Genomic DNA, 15,793 nt, shown 5'->3' with positions numbered 1-15,793 from the left:
CCCCTTTGTTCAGAAATAGCAGACATATATGGCTTTGGTGTTTCTTTTTGGTAATTAGAAGGATGCTAAATGCCACTGTGCACCACACGTGTATTATGCCCAGCAGTAAAGGGGTTAATTAGGGAGCATGTAGGGAGCTTTTTGGGGTAATTTTAGCTTTAGTGTAGTATAGTAGACAACCCCAAGTAATGATCTAGGCCCATTTTGGTATATTTCATGCCACCATTTCACCGCCAATTGCGATCAAATTAAAAAAAAAGTTAAATTTTTCACAATTTTAGGTTTCTCACTGAAATCATTTACAAACAGCTTGTGCAATTATGGCACAAATTGTTCTAAATGCTTCTCTGGGATCCCCTTTGTTCAGAAATAGCAGACATATATGGCTTTGGCGTTGCTTTTTGGTACTTAGAAGGCCGCTAAATGCCGCTGCGCATCACACGTGTATTATAGCTAGCAGTGAAGGGGTTAATTAGGAAGTTTGTAGGGAGCTTGCAGGGTTAATTTTAGCTTTAGTGTAGAGATCAGCCTCCCACCTGACACATCAGACCCCCTGATCCCTCCCAAACAGCTCCCTTCCCTCCCCCACCCCACAATTGTCCCCGCCATCTTAAGTACTGGCAGCAACTCTGCCAGTACTAAAATAAAATATATATTTAGGCTTTTTTTTTTTTTTTTTTAAAGCATATTTACATATGCTGCTGTGTAGGAGCCCCCCTTAGCCCCCAACCTGGCTGATCCCCCACCAAACAGCTGTCTAACCCTTCCCCTCTGCCTTAATGACCGCCATCTTGGGTACTGGCAGCTGTCTGCCAGTACCCAGTTTATAAAAAAAACAGTTGCTTTTTTATTTTTTCCCCATTTTCTGTAGTGTAGCTCCCCTACCCACCAAAGAACAAACCCCCACCCCCTCCTAGATACCTTTGACTGTTGTTGTTTTTTTTAATAAAACGCTTTACACTGATACTTTTCTGTAGTGTAGCGGTTCCCACCCGCTCCCGCCCCGTGCACGCACCCGCCCGCCGCCCGGCGTGCACGCGTGCACGCCCCCATCGACCCCGCCCCCGATCCCGCCCCCCTCTACATTACCCGGCCCATCGATGGCCGCCCACCCACCTCCCAAGTCAGCTCCCACCCACCAACGTTACCGGCCACCGATGTCCGGTGCAGAGAGGGCCACAGAGTGGCTCTCTCTGCACCGGATGGCCATTTAAGGTTATTGCAGGATGCCTCCATATCGAGGCATCACTGCAATAACCGGAAAGCAGCTGGAAGCGAGCAGGATCGCTTCCAGCTGCTTTCCACACCGAGGACGTGCAGGGTACGTTCTCAGGCATTAACTGCCTTTTTTCTGAGGACGTACCCTGCACGTCCTCGGTCGTTAAGGGGTTAAACATGTAGTATTTATTTGTTGTAGCATTTTACTATTTTGGTAAATTGTAGCATTTTACTATTTTGGTAAATTGTAGCTGAAACAGCCTAAATATTTTATGATTCTCTTAAAGTATTAAATAGTCTGAGAAAGTGTTTTTTTCTAGATATAAAAAAATGTGTGGCTATTAAATAAACAAATACTATGTTTCCTAAATCTAGTGGCACAGGGCTAGATTTAAATAAGGATGTAGGTTACCCTCTGTATGCTATTCTGATTCAGAATTGCTGCAAAATTTACCATTGTGCTAAAAAAAAATTAATGTCATCCATGAAACTAAGATGATAAATTGACTTTTAAATCTTGTGTTTGAATTGTTGCATTTCTTTTAATGTTACTAGCACATTTAATATGAAATAAAACATATTATTTATTAGTATAAATTATAATTACTTGAGCAACACATTATTATTTAGTGTTAGATATTTATTTTATTAGCTTTCATGTGTCATAAATGTATTTTACTTTTTACGTCTGTAAGTACAATCTGCTAGAACAACTCTACACTATATGATGGCCTTAATTCAATAAAATCTGTGAAATTAATATCTTGAGGGGAAAAAAACTTCATAAAGATTTGTTTGAATTGAAACTCACTATCCATTATAATAAATGGATAAACCTCTATCTTATAACTGTTCAGCTTTTAGTCAAGAAACAAGTTCTACTGTGAAGGGTACTGACTTTACAAAAACTCCTGCAAAACCTTACAGATCAAATTGTTTAAATCAGAAAAACTCCCTCTATATAACAGTCCACTATAACATATATCAAAATAAATAACTAAATAAACAAAACAAAAAAACTAAAACTAAAAAAAACATTGTTAGCTTTGAAATAGAGAGACATGTCTATGAGCGCTGCGGAATCTGTTGGCGCTCTACAAATACCTGATAATAATAATAATAATAATAATAATAATATGAGGTAATATGTAAGTGAAAAATCCCAAACTTGCCTTTAGAACTCCTACAGACAGCCCTTGGAGACACCTTTTGTTCTATGCAGTGAGACTACTTTACCATAACAATACAGGCATGCAAATATTTTACAATTACAAATATTTATACAACCTGTTTTGCAAGGGTGTTTCCTAAGCATTTTTCCAAATTTCTAGCAATTCACGTTTGATGTGTAAGACATTATCTACTGGGCATCTCACTTAAATTTAGGTGTTAATTACAGGAAATCTTACTAATGTAATGCTCAAAACATAATAAATTAAGCATTTCTCCATGAATTGTTAACAAGTTCTTGCCTTTACAACAAAGCTTATCGGCAATCTCACTAGTGGTTATAAATTTATGCCAGCAACTGCATCCTGCACAACTATTTTAGTATAGTTTTCCCTGTACCTGTACAATAAATTGTCTCATTTTCTTTTATTTAAAAAAAAAAACATTAAGAGATCTTGAAATGTGTTCACAGATTGCTTAATGAGATAATTGCCTACTAATGTTACATTTATGCAAAGAAAGTACAATATTTGGGGTGCTCATGTGTTCTATATTCATGAATGTGAATGCATGCTTGATATCGAGATGCATAATTTTGAAAATGATTCCCTTGTTTAAGTTAACCCATAAAGCAGAGTAACTCCTATCAAACTTTACTAGTACTGTCTTATAAAGTTAATGTTGAAATGTTCAAAAACTATTTTCTTATTTCACTTCAGGAAATGCAGACATTATGGGCTCCATGTACTAAGCAGTCAGCGAGCTACCCGCAACAAATCTCACGTCAAAACTCGCAAACTGATACGTACAAAGCCGTCAACTATGTTCAAACTCGCATCTTTAAAATTGCGAGCGTACTTACCCGCCAAACCTTGCTACCTCTCCATTTTTCACTGTAATTAGACACATTTGACCACCAACTCGCCAAAAACGAATGTACTAAAAAATCTATTTGTCCGCTCGCGACAATTTCCGCTCCCACCTCGTTATTTTTGCCTCGCCACCTTTTAGGTGGTGGGCAAGGTACAAAACAATAGGAAAGTCACTCTAGACGCCAGTCTAGACATATATAAAAGGCAGTAATATCAGCATTGTACTTACATTGTTCATTTCAGCAGCTATGGAGAGAATTCTGTATTTGTTTATTCTCTGTGTGATGCAAATCCGGGCTACAAGACAGAATACTAGAAATGTCGCTAATCGAATGGTTAGAAGAAGGAGAGTTCGTGTCCCCCGTGTATTCCTTCCACGGGTTGGTTTGCACGGCCTTTCTGACTGAGAGATCATGCAAATATTCCGGCTTGATCGTGAATCCATATTACACCTGCACTAACGGCATCGCTGATCCTTTGCCAGATCTGCTTCCTCCTAGAAAAATTTGTCTGTTTGACACGACATCCAAACAAATAATCATAAGAGTCAATAATCATGTCAATCAAAACGACGTTTTGCTGATGCGAAAAGTGAGGATTCTTGGATTTTGAAGCGGTTTCAGATCCAGATGAAGCCATATCAAATTTGTAAATAAAGATCACAAAAAATAACGCTCTGTAATCACTCTCCAAAAATTTTGGAACAATAATAAAGTTGTTTAGAAAAGTTGTACTTTTATAGGAGCAAAATTATATTCCTGCTACTACTATGACGTTCGTGACACCTTGCATGTCATGTGTTAACAATTGGCCAGACAATTGAACTGAAAGTTAAGTACATCAGCTTAGTCGCGGAGAGCGAGGCGTCAAATTTATCAATATTCCGCCACTGCTCGCGGCGGGCTAGACGTGTCTATTTATTGTGGGATTATTAGTACATAGCAACAGCGGACACCATTTCGCCCGCGGCGAGTAACGGCGAGTTTATCCGCGTCTACAATGACGAATGAATTGACGGCTTAGTACATGGAGCCCTATATATATTAAGTTAAATAAATTATATTAAACATTTACTGACACATTTGAAACAAGGGTTTTCAAACAAATGGCCTATGATACCACAGCAATATTGTAATGATCATGTGACTTATACATTTGCATGTTATTTTAATCAACATTTTTTTCTGATTCAGGTATAAACAAACAACAACAAAAATGAATACTACTGATCACATCCCTTCAGTGCCAGAGGTCCATGACTGGTTTCTACCCTAGGAAGGCACACTCATTGTTTTAACATTTTCTTTTTTAACATTTCTATCCATTAGCTTTAACATAATTTCCACAACCATTTTACATACAGTATATATGGAAAACTGCAGAACATCTTTTTTTAATAACGTGAGTTCTACGGTTATATATATTTTTTAAATTTTTATTTATATGTTACAAGCAATGCCTATGAAGTAATGAATATACAAACATACAATGTTTTCCTTTAAACAATTAAATTAAAGAATGTTATATCAAAATGCCATAAATCACATGAGCATACACATAACAAACATAAGCATCTTTATCAAATAAAACAACCAAGCACTAAAGTGCTATCACAGGATTTTTAAAACCTCCTGTGCAACTTTTGGGACAATTTTTGCCACATTGTTACTTCCCAAGTTCAGGTTACAAAAAACTCTGCCCTTAACGCTGATCAAGTGATCATTCAACCTGTGCTATGTTATGCGCTACAGCAACTACAGACCACAACATCTTAGGCAGACTTTTCCAAAACAGTAGCACTATACCGCACACTAAGTTCCATAGCTTCTCCAGACTTCAAACAGTTCATAGTGCAGCTGATGATATGAACTGAGCTATCACCCACAATCTTCTCAGTGGGTTAACACTGTAGCCAGAAAATGCTTTGCGACCTGATGACCACTTACTATGCATTGTTAGACTCATTGTAAGCAAAAAAGGGACTATAATGTATATGCAAGCTTCAAGAGATCGTTCTCTCATCAACTTTGGGGGGTTGTTCTGATCTTTGCAATGTCTCTGTGGTGCCACATTTTATCCACTTATTGATAATGGTTTTGACAGTTGGGCCTTTATTGGTGGAGGTTTAGTGGTTCTCTGGCTTTAGAACATTAAACGAGGGACAGAATCCGACACCAGAAAGGAACCAGGACCCTTGATGCATATCCAGACAATTAGATACTGAAGTTATTTTTTTTATATATCTCTTTTTATTGTTTTTTAAGTATATATATATATATATATATATATATATACATATATATATATATATATATATATATATATATATATATATATATATACAATAGAAAGGGAAAACAAATGGATACTCTTGCCTCACAGGGCAAGCTCTGTACCATAGCATGGGGAATATAAGCAAAAAGAAAACTACAAAAATAGACAATGAGCTTTTTAATGTTTACATTTGTCTTTACATAAAGGTACTTCATAACTCATTTAATTCACTATTTAAACAAATTTCCCCCTATTCAATAGTACAATTCAATAAATTTATGCAGAACTTAAATGGACAGAAAACCCAATATTTTTCTTATTTTTCATGATTCAAGTAGAGCATGTGATTTTAAACAACTTTCCACTTTACTTCTTTTATCCAACTTGCTTCATTCTCTTGGTATCCTTTTTTGAAGGAGCAGCTATGCACTACTGGGAGCAATCTGAAGACATCTGATGAACCAATGAAAAGCAGAATTTTTCTGCAGCCACAAATCAGCAGCTAGCTACTAGTAATGCATTGCTGCTACTGAGCCTACCTAGATATGCTTTTCAACTAAGGATACCAAGAGAACAAAATAATTTAGATAATAGAAGCAAATTGGAAAGTTGTTTAAAATCACATGCTCTGTCTAAATCGTGAAAAAAAGTATTTTGGGTTTCATATCCCGTTAAATATTCTTAAATTCATCGACTTTTCCTCTCTCTGTAAAATTCCCATCAAATGTTTGTGGAAAGAAGAGAGAAGAAGAAAATAAAAGAAATACAAAAAAAAAAAAAAAAAAAAAGGACACTTTTGCCTTACAGGGTAAGCTCTGTACCATAGCACAGGGGATATAAGCAAAAAGAAAACAATGTGAAGAAAAATACAAAAATTGGCAATGAGCTTATTAAAGGGATACTGAACCAAATTTTTTTCTTTCATGATTCAGAGAGAGCATGAAATTTTAAGCAACTTTCTAATTTACTCCTATTATCACTTTTTCTTCGTTCTATTGCTATCTTTATTTTAAAAGCAGGAATGTAAATCTTAGCAGCCAGCCCATTTTAGATTCAGCACCATGGATAGCGCTTGCTTATTTGATGCTTTTATTTACCCTCCAATAACAAACATAACTCAAAAAATGGGCTGGCTCCTATGCATCATATTCCTGCTTTTTAAATAAATATAGCAAGAGAACGAAGAAAATTTGATAATAGGTGTGAATTAGAAAGTTGCTTAAAATTGCATGCTTTATCTGAATCATGAAATAAGTTTTTGGGGTTTAGTGTCCCTTTAATGTTTATATATCTCTTTACATAAACATACTCCATAACTCAATTCAATTTACTATTTCATTTTCCCCCTTTTCAATAGTACAATTTTATAAATATATGCAGAACTTCAATATTCTTAAATTAGCCAACTCTTCCTCTCTGTCTGATTCACATTAAATCTTTGTGGAAAGAAGGGAGTAGAAAAATAAATAAATAAATAAATAAATAAAAATGGGGAGACTTGTTTCCCGTCTCTTCCTCACCTCCCCCTCACTCAACCTAAGCATTTTTTAATCTCTGGCTTTCCTCTACCTTGGTTCCCCAATATTCCAAAATTTTAAAGGATCACTAAACACAAATTGTAAACTACATGATTTTGAACCAAATCTGAGAATAATTTTGCAATGAAAACTGCAGCTTAATTTTATCAAATGAGTATATTGTTGTATGTTTATTTATTTCACTGATTTTCCTGTCTCCCAGAACAAAATAATCCTTGCTAACCAATCACAAACTAATTTTCAGATATAGCATGAACTTTGTTGGCACATGAGCAGTTAAGAGAGACTGGGGAAGGCTGCCCTTATCTCTTCCCTTAAGGTGGTTTAGCACTGATTCAACTTAGTTACTATTGTAAAGAATGCTTCTCCTATTGTAAAGAATGCTTCTCCTATCATGTTTTTTTGTTGCAAAACTGATAATCCACCTTTTAAAAACAGGTAACTGCTGAGAATATTTGAGGGGTGGGTGAAGAAAACAAAAGCTTACATGAATTGCCTAAAAAGTATTAACCCAAACCTCCACGGGAGAAAGTGAAACAAACTCAATTTTTAAATGCATTTTACAGCAAAAGGCAGTAAAATAAATAATGAATGTATATTGCAATAATGTTTTACTTACAATAATGAAACATGTTATACATTGTTGAAATGTCATTTTTAATAGTCCTTTAAACCAGTGGTTCTCAACCAAAGTGACCTCAAGGCCCGGTAAATTTTAGCTGGACATGTCCAGGGCCCGGTAGATATATATATATATATACACTAATGCAAGATAGGGAACCAGCACTCAATATCCAAGAGAGCCTCCGGGGTGCACTTTTAATCAGAATAATATTCACAACAGCAAAGAAGGCACTCTCCGTTGTTCACAAATTCATTTATTTATTAAGGTAAACATTTTCGGTGTCTCCCCTGTCCTCAGACCTCAGTGTTCTGAGGACGGGGGAGACCCCAAAAACGTTTACCTTAACAAATAAATGAATTTGTGAACAACGGAGAGTGCCTTCTTTGCTGGTGTGAATATATATATATATATATATATAGTAACCAGCCGGGATTTGCCCTATCAGTAACTAAGCAGTTTAGTGTAGGTTTAGTGGGGGCCCTGGAGTGTGGGGGGTCCTGCCGAGGGTCTGTCGCTGTGAGGGCCATGTAGTGTGAGGTCTGGCCCTGGAGGTTGGGGGCCCTTTCTTTGGCCCTTAATGTTGGGGGTCCTGGCTCTGGAGGTTGATGGGCCTGTTGGGATTAGGCCAGAGAGGCTACCATGTTCATTTGCATAAATTTGAATACATTTGGGTCAGTGTTTTTTCAGTTTTCCTGGGGCCTTGATTGGTCAATCTGCCCCTGGTGTGCAGTAGGGTAAGAGTGTGCATTGGGGGCATGACAGGTCAGGGCCCACCAGCAGGCCTATCACGGCCCGGTACTGGGCCACGGCCCGGCTGTTGAGAAACCAGGCTTTAAACGGTTATAAAATTTGATTTCTTTCAGAAGGGGACAAGGAGAGAATATAATTCCCATTTCGTCAAAAAAATAGCAATACCTTTCTCCCCATGTAAATTTATGTCTAGTTCCAAAATCAATTGTTCCCTTACTGAACAAATACACTTTTGTATTGATGGTGATCTAGAGTCTTTTCACATTTTAAAGATTAGATTTCTTCCTTAAAGTATACATTAAATTAATTAATCTAACCTTAGAACCCAAATACCAACCATGATATAAAAATATTATTTCCTCTTTTAATAAATATACATTCATCTTACAGATTTTACCTAACCAATGTTGAATTTTCACCCAAAAACTGATTCATTTTTGGACAATCAATAACATAATAATTCAAATTTGGAGATTCAATCCACATTTTGGACATACTGTAATGGTGTTTTTATTCCATTTTTTAATCAAGGCAGGTGTTATATGTATTCTATAGCTAAGTTTAAAACAGGATTCTCTTCTTTCCATAGAAAGTTTAGCTTTATCTGCCCTTGTTATACTTTTCTTAACTAAGGAGGCAGTTATATTTACAAACCCTGTTTCAGACCATTTGTGTGCAATGTAGTTTACATTACTCAAATGATATTTATTAATAAACTGGCTATAAATAAGTGATCTTATATATTCCAGACTCGTATATATTAATGATGCTACGAGTAAACTTCCAAACCCACTGTTTTGTGTATTCTTTAATATTTGTACAAAAATGCCTCGCCTGTAGGTATGCAAAATAATGGAGATTACATATATTAAATTCTAATCTTATTTGCTCAAATTTCATTTGTGATTTTTCTATATCAATAAGTTGGTGTAAATAATCTAATTCTTTTTCTTTCCAGATTTGGAATGGGTATGCATATAAACCAGCTTCAAAATCTAGGTGGGTCATTATTGGAAGATATAAAGAATTTTTCACATTAATGGTCCATTATTTTTTTTTTTACAAAAGTTTTTGCTATGCTATAATCAGTTCCCTAAATATTTGTATACTTTTAATGTCATTTGGGAGTTTGTTTATTTCTGCATGTAAAAAAGCTTGTAATGTATAAGGTTTGACCATATCTGTTTCTATTTCTAACAAAAAATAATTGCATTTCTTGGTAAGCCAGTCTATAGAAGTTTTGGCAAAGCAGGTTAATAAGTACAATTCCATATTAGGGAATGCACCATAAATAAATTATTTTCATACGCCTAGATTTAGAGTTCTGCGTTAGGGTTAAAAAGCAGCGTTAAGGGCTCCTGACGCTGCTTTTTACCACCCGCTGGTATTTAGAGTCAGCCAGGAAAGGGTCTAACGCTCACTTCCAAGCTGCAACTTTTCTATACCACAGATCCCCTTATGCCAATTGCAAATCCTATGTTTTCAATGGGATCTTCCTAACGCCGGTATTTAGAGTCTTGGCTGAAGTGAGCGGTAGAGCCTCTACCGACAAGACTCCATCCGCAGGAAAAAGTCAGTAGTTAAGAGCTTTATGGGCTAACGCCGGTTTATAAGGCTCTTAACTACTGTGCTCTAAAGTACACTAACACCCATAAACTACCTATGTACCCCTAAACCGAGGTCCCCCCACATCACCGCCACTCTAATAATTTTTTTAACCCCTAATCTGCCGACCGCACACCGCCGCTACCTACATTATACCTATAAACCCCTAATCTGCTGCCCCTAACATCGCCGACACCTACATAATATTTATTAACCCCTAATCTGCCCCCCCCAACATCGCCGCTACCTACCTACACTTATTAACCCCTAATCTGCCGACCGGACCACGCCGCTACTCTAATAAATGTATTAACCCCTAAACCGCCTCACTCCCGCCTCAAAAACCCTATAATAAATAGTGAGAATCAGATATAAAGGATAGACCTCAGCGCCTAATGATAACCTATGAGCCTGGGGGCGGGTGACTCCTAGCTATTACCCAGTGTAAGAAACTAAATGTGAGAGAATCCCAGGCGCCTACCCTGAGGAGGCTAGGTTAAAGTATCGGATATACCAGTGCGGTTAAAAAATATATATGGTTTAATATATAGGTACAGATGATTAAGAACAATTAATACAGATTAAAACAAATTACAGGGCAAACTTCATGGATCCATGATAAAATATAGTGTATAACAAATTGTAAATAACAAATGAAATAAAAACAATGAAATAAAAACAATTCGCAATTGATTGCAATTGGTAGCAGCAAGGTAATGTACAAACAAATAGTGGTGAAAGTTTATCTATTAGCTTCAAATGATGATCTTAAATAATTAAACAGTGAAAAAGTCACAGTGAAAAAATTCCTAAAATCTGATTCCAATCAGAGAAAAAAAGGGGAAAAATAGGGGAAAAAATAAAGTTTGTGAAATCCTGTTACGAATAGCGTGATCCGGGGGTGGTTGAAAATCTAAAACCAGTAATGAAAGTCTCAAAAGTGATGATAAAAAACGTGTATCAAACGAATATCAAATTGGTGCAAATGTAGCAAATTTTAGTGTTGAAACATCACTGCATAACTGGTGTTGTATAAAAAATTGAAGATTGAAAAAATCAAAAATCAAAAACAAACAGTAGAAAATGTGAGTGCTCCAACAGTCTTTAAAACAAATATTAGTGGTACTTGATAGTTGATATACAAGCAATACAACAATAACAAAAAAGGAAAGAACGATCCGCCTGTGGAAAAGACAGAAATAGAATATAGTGTAGATTGTCCTAAATGTTTAGCAAACAATAGAATAAGGCTTACCAGTGCTGGTCAATGCGTTTCGGCCCATGCTAGGCCTTTCTCAAGACTGGTTTGTGATTGCAAAAGGTGGCCTTATATAGGGTGCTTTACCGGATGTTACAAAATGTTTACTTCCGGTTTACCGAAAATGATTATTTTTTAGCAAACTGTTTTTTTAAACTCAATCTCATTAGATATGATTTGGTATGCTTGATAGAATATAAGGGGATATTTCCCCAGCTTAATCCTCATGGGTATGTAGTTTTATTTTACTGTCCTATTCACTCCGTGAGCATCGTGACGTCCCTTCCGGTCCAGGTAATTTATACGATCGATTTATATAGATCGTGGGATCAAATAAGAGTCAACTTACGTTAAAGGAGAATGTATTTACTAATTACATGATGAAATTGGTGTCAATATTCTGCTTGGGTGTTAGAACTAGGTCCGTGATCGGACCGACCTGATTGGTCGTGACGTCACGACCTAGGGTTTGCGCCTTGGATTGGATCTAGGAGATGTGTGTTTGTTATCCCACTATCTTATTGGTGTATGTTCGGGCTCTATTAATGGCCCTAGTTGGAGGTGTGTAAGTACTCTGTTATTCTGATTGGATATAGAGGTTACAGCTTGTTTTGACAGGGAGAATCATTCCGTGATATTATTACAGGGGTCCTGAATGTAATAATGATGGGAACAGTGCTATGTAATATGTCTTTAGCTTAAAGGGATTTTTTAATGTAAAAGTTGAAAGATATGTTCTTAGATAATTTGGCGATCATCAAATGAAAATCTCTCGATTAGTCTTATCCTTGTGTGTTCCACATGCAGATGTGCAAATGTCGTGTCTGGTTGCGAACAATTAGTTCTTACAGAATTGTAAGGCTATCGCATAATGGTATACATTACTAAGTTTAGTTTTAAAGTAGGGAGGAATGAGTCTTATTCCGATGAGTGGTGTATAAGGTACCACTTTGGTGAAATACTTAGAAATAAAGGAAAGGAAATGATAGAACGAGGGAGGCAATAACCCTTCTCTGGGGACTTGATTTTCTCAAAAATGGCGATCTAAGCAAACAGAGAAACAATATTTTGGACATATAGTCGTTTATTCTAAGATAAATAAGTTATTCGCTGACCAAAAGGAGGGGGAGTTAAACCCTGTTTTTTGCATTAGCCTGGCTTTCCTGTCTATAAAAAGCCGTCAATAATAAAGTTTTTTTTGTGTGTTAATCGTAACTTTGTGTATGATAGTGTGGGTTGGAGATATAGCCTTATATAGAGTCGTTGATTTTTTCGACAACTATATATTCTTTGGGATTTGTATTTACAATCCAAAATTTTAAAACTTTTAAAACTTCAAAACTCTCAAAGTTTAAAATCATCTTCCAAGAAATTTTTCTCAAAAGAGTCTTCTTTTTCAAAAACTTTTCATGGGTACCTTTTGATTGTAACAACGTAATAAGGGATGTGTTATCTTGCTTTCCACTTTTTATTTTAATCAAAATGATTGACTAAAAAGATAGGTGCTCTTATCCCAAGCCTTCATGATATGTTTGCCACATCCAAACTATCGCTAGTTTGGCCTCTACAGTTAATATATATTAAAGAAGTATGAGCTATCGCTAGTCTTACCTATAAAATTGTGATATATAGGTTATGTCTGAAGTGTTTTTTTTTTTAATCTTTTTTAGAACTGGCATAGATAATGAGACATCTAGTAATGTGATAAGGGGACTTAGAAGGAAACTGAAGTCTGGTGTAGAAATAATATTTACCTATATAATTTATTTGATTTTTAACCTGCTTCCAGTATTGTGTTTTTTTGAGCTTTGTGAACTTAAGGATCTAGTGAGTAATTGGGAGACTTAGATGGAAACTTCGGTCTACTGTATATGACCCTAGTCAAAGAAAGAATCTGACTATGCCATTAAGTTAAATATTGCTCTTAGTTATCTTCAAGCTTCAAGCTTTGTGTTTTGAGTGTCTATCCAGGCTTACATAGTGAGGCATGATTTGAGAGAGAATACTTGGTCAAAGGAGATTGGTTCCTTTAGTATTAGAAGAATCCTTATACATAAATAGGAAATGTATGTATGATCAAGACATATTGAAGAGATGCGATAAATCTTCTTTGTTATTAAGACCTCTTGGGTACAGACAATCTAGGTTAAAGATCCACCTGGATTCTGCTGTGAGGAGTCTCTTTTCATAATGTCCTCCTCTCCAATCCTTTTTGATCTTTTGTATCCCTAGAAAGGTGAGTTCTTTAGTATTCCCTTTGTGTTTATCTGCAAAGTGTTTATATAAGGCTGTATCTGTGTTCAATTTTTCAATGAGTAGCAGGTGTTCTCGCATCCTGTCCTTCAAGGTTCTAGATGTTTGGCCCACATATTGTAGGCCACATGAGCATTGAAGCATATAAATAATGCCTTTGTCTTGGCATCTGATTAAATCGTTGATTTTGTGTGTTTCCTTGGTATTGTGGCAAATAAAGGATGCTTCTTTTATGCCTTGCTTACAGGACTTGCATGATATACATGGGAAAAACCCTTTTATTACTTTTCCAAACACGTCTGTAACTCCAGAGGTCTTTTTCTTGGGTATACTTGGGGCTAGTTTATTTTTCAAATTGCTGGTTTTCCTATAGATAAACCTAGGTTGTATAGGTAGTTTTTCGCCTATTAGATCGTCATCTTTTAATATACCCCAGTGTTTTCTGAATATATTTTCAATGATATTTTTGTTGTCACTGTACTATGTGATCATAGGTATGTTAAGAAACTCTTCATTTGTCGTTGTCTTAGGTTTTTTATAATTTATGAGTTCAGTTCTGTCAATCTTCCTGACTTCTTGGATTTTCTGATCCAGTTTTGTCTCGTTGTACCCTCTCTCAAGAAATTTGGATTTTATTGTTGTTGCCTGTTCTTCCCATTTGTCTGTAGTGGAGCAATTTTTTCTCATCCTCAATAGTTGTCCTTTTGGAATGTTGTTTTTCCAATTGGAATGATGGCAACTTGTCATGTGTATATAGTTGTTGCTATCTACCTCTTTAAAGTGTGTCGAGGTTTCCAACTTTCCATTTATCACTTCAATTTTCAAGTCAAGGAAGATTATTTCAGTCATACTGCTGACATATGTGAAATGTAGATTGTTTGTGTTTCTATTCATAATTTCAAAGGTAAAATCAAGATCTGATTGTGTCCCCTTCCAAATAATTAATATATCGTCAATGTAACGACGATAGAGGACCAGGTCCATGCTAGCTGGGCAGGATTCCCAAAAGATATGCTCCCATTTGCCCATATACAGGTTGGCATAGCTAGGCGCGAACCTGGTCCCCATTGCTATTCCACAAATTTGTTGGTAATAATGACCATTATTACAGAAATAATTATGGTTTAGTATATATTGAATACTGTCCAGAATGAATTTCCTTTGTTCTTCTGAGACTTCGTTATCCTTCTTGAGGAAGTATTCAACCCCTTCTAGTCCTTCTTGATGTGGGATACATGTATATAATGAAGTCACGTCACAGGTGGCTAAAATGTAGCCTTCTTCCCACATTATATCTTCCAGTAGATTTAAAACCTGGGTAGAGTCTTTGAGGTGATAGGGAAGTTGTCGAACATATCTCTGTAGATTCAGGTCAACATATTCGGATAAGTTGCTACTTAATGATCCAATACCTGAAATTATTGGTCTTCCGGGGGGCTTTTGCAGCGATTTGTGAATTTTCGGTAGGTGATATATCACAGGAGTTATGGGGTGATTTATATTAATGTAATTGTATTCTTTGTCATTGAGAATCCCCTTCTCTTTTGCTTTATCCAGTATTGTCAATAATTCTCTCTTGTATAGTACCAACGGATTTGAGCGTATTGATTCATAATCAATCCTGTTCATAACTACAATTCCTCCTCCCTTGTCAGCTGGTTTAATGCTCAGATCGTGGTTGTTTTCAAGTTCTTTGATTGTTTTCAACTGTTGAGTAGTTAGATTATGTTTCTTTATTTTGAGTTTCCTCTGTTGAATGTCCCTAATTTCTCGACATACTATATTCTCAAAGGTTTCTATGGCTACTCCTTTGCTCGCAGTTGGATAAAAGGTTGATTTTGGTTTAAGTTCTGTATGTCTGTAAAGGTCTGTATATTCTCTTGGTGTATAAGCCAATCTCTCAGCTGGGGACCTCGAGAAGAACCTTTTGAGTGTGAGTTTCCTCACAAATTCCTTGGTGTTAACAAATGTTTGGAATTTGTCCAAACTTTTAGTGGGAGCAAAGGATAGTCTAAACTTCAGGACTGAGTTTTCATCTTTAGTTAGAGTATGTGTGCTTAGATTAAAAATGCCGGTGTTACTCTTTGCATTTTTATCTTCTAGATCTGATCCATTTTCCTGGTTTGGTTTCTTGTTTAATTTCATTCCTCCTCTTCTTCCTCGATGTGTCTTCTTTTTAGTGCTTTGGGCTTCTCCGGCCCTCCGTTTTTCTGTGTTTTTAGCAACCTGT

The sequence above is a fragment of the Bombina bombina genome, chromosome 1 (genome assembly GCF_027579735.1).
Source record: "Bombina bombina isolate aBomBom1 chromosome 1, aBomBom1.pri, whole genome shotgun sequence".
NCBI lineage: Eukaryota > Metazoa > Chordata > Amphibia > Anura > Bombinatoridae > Bombina > Bombina bombina.
This window is presented reverse-complemented; position numbering follows the sequence as displayed.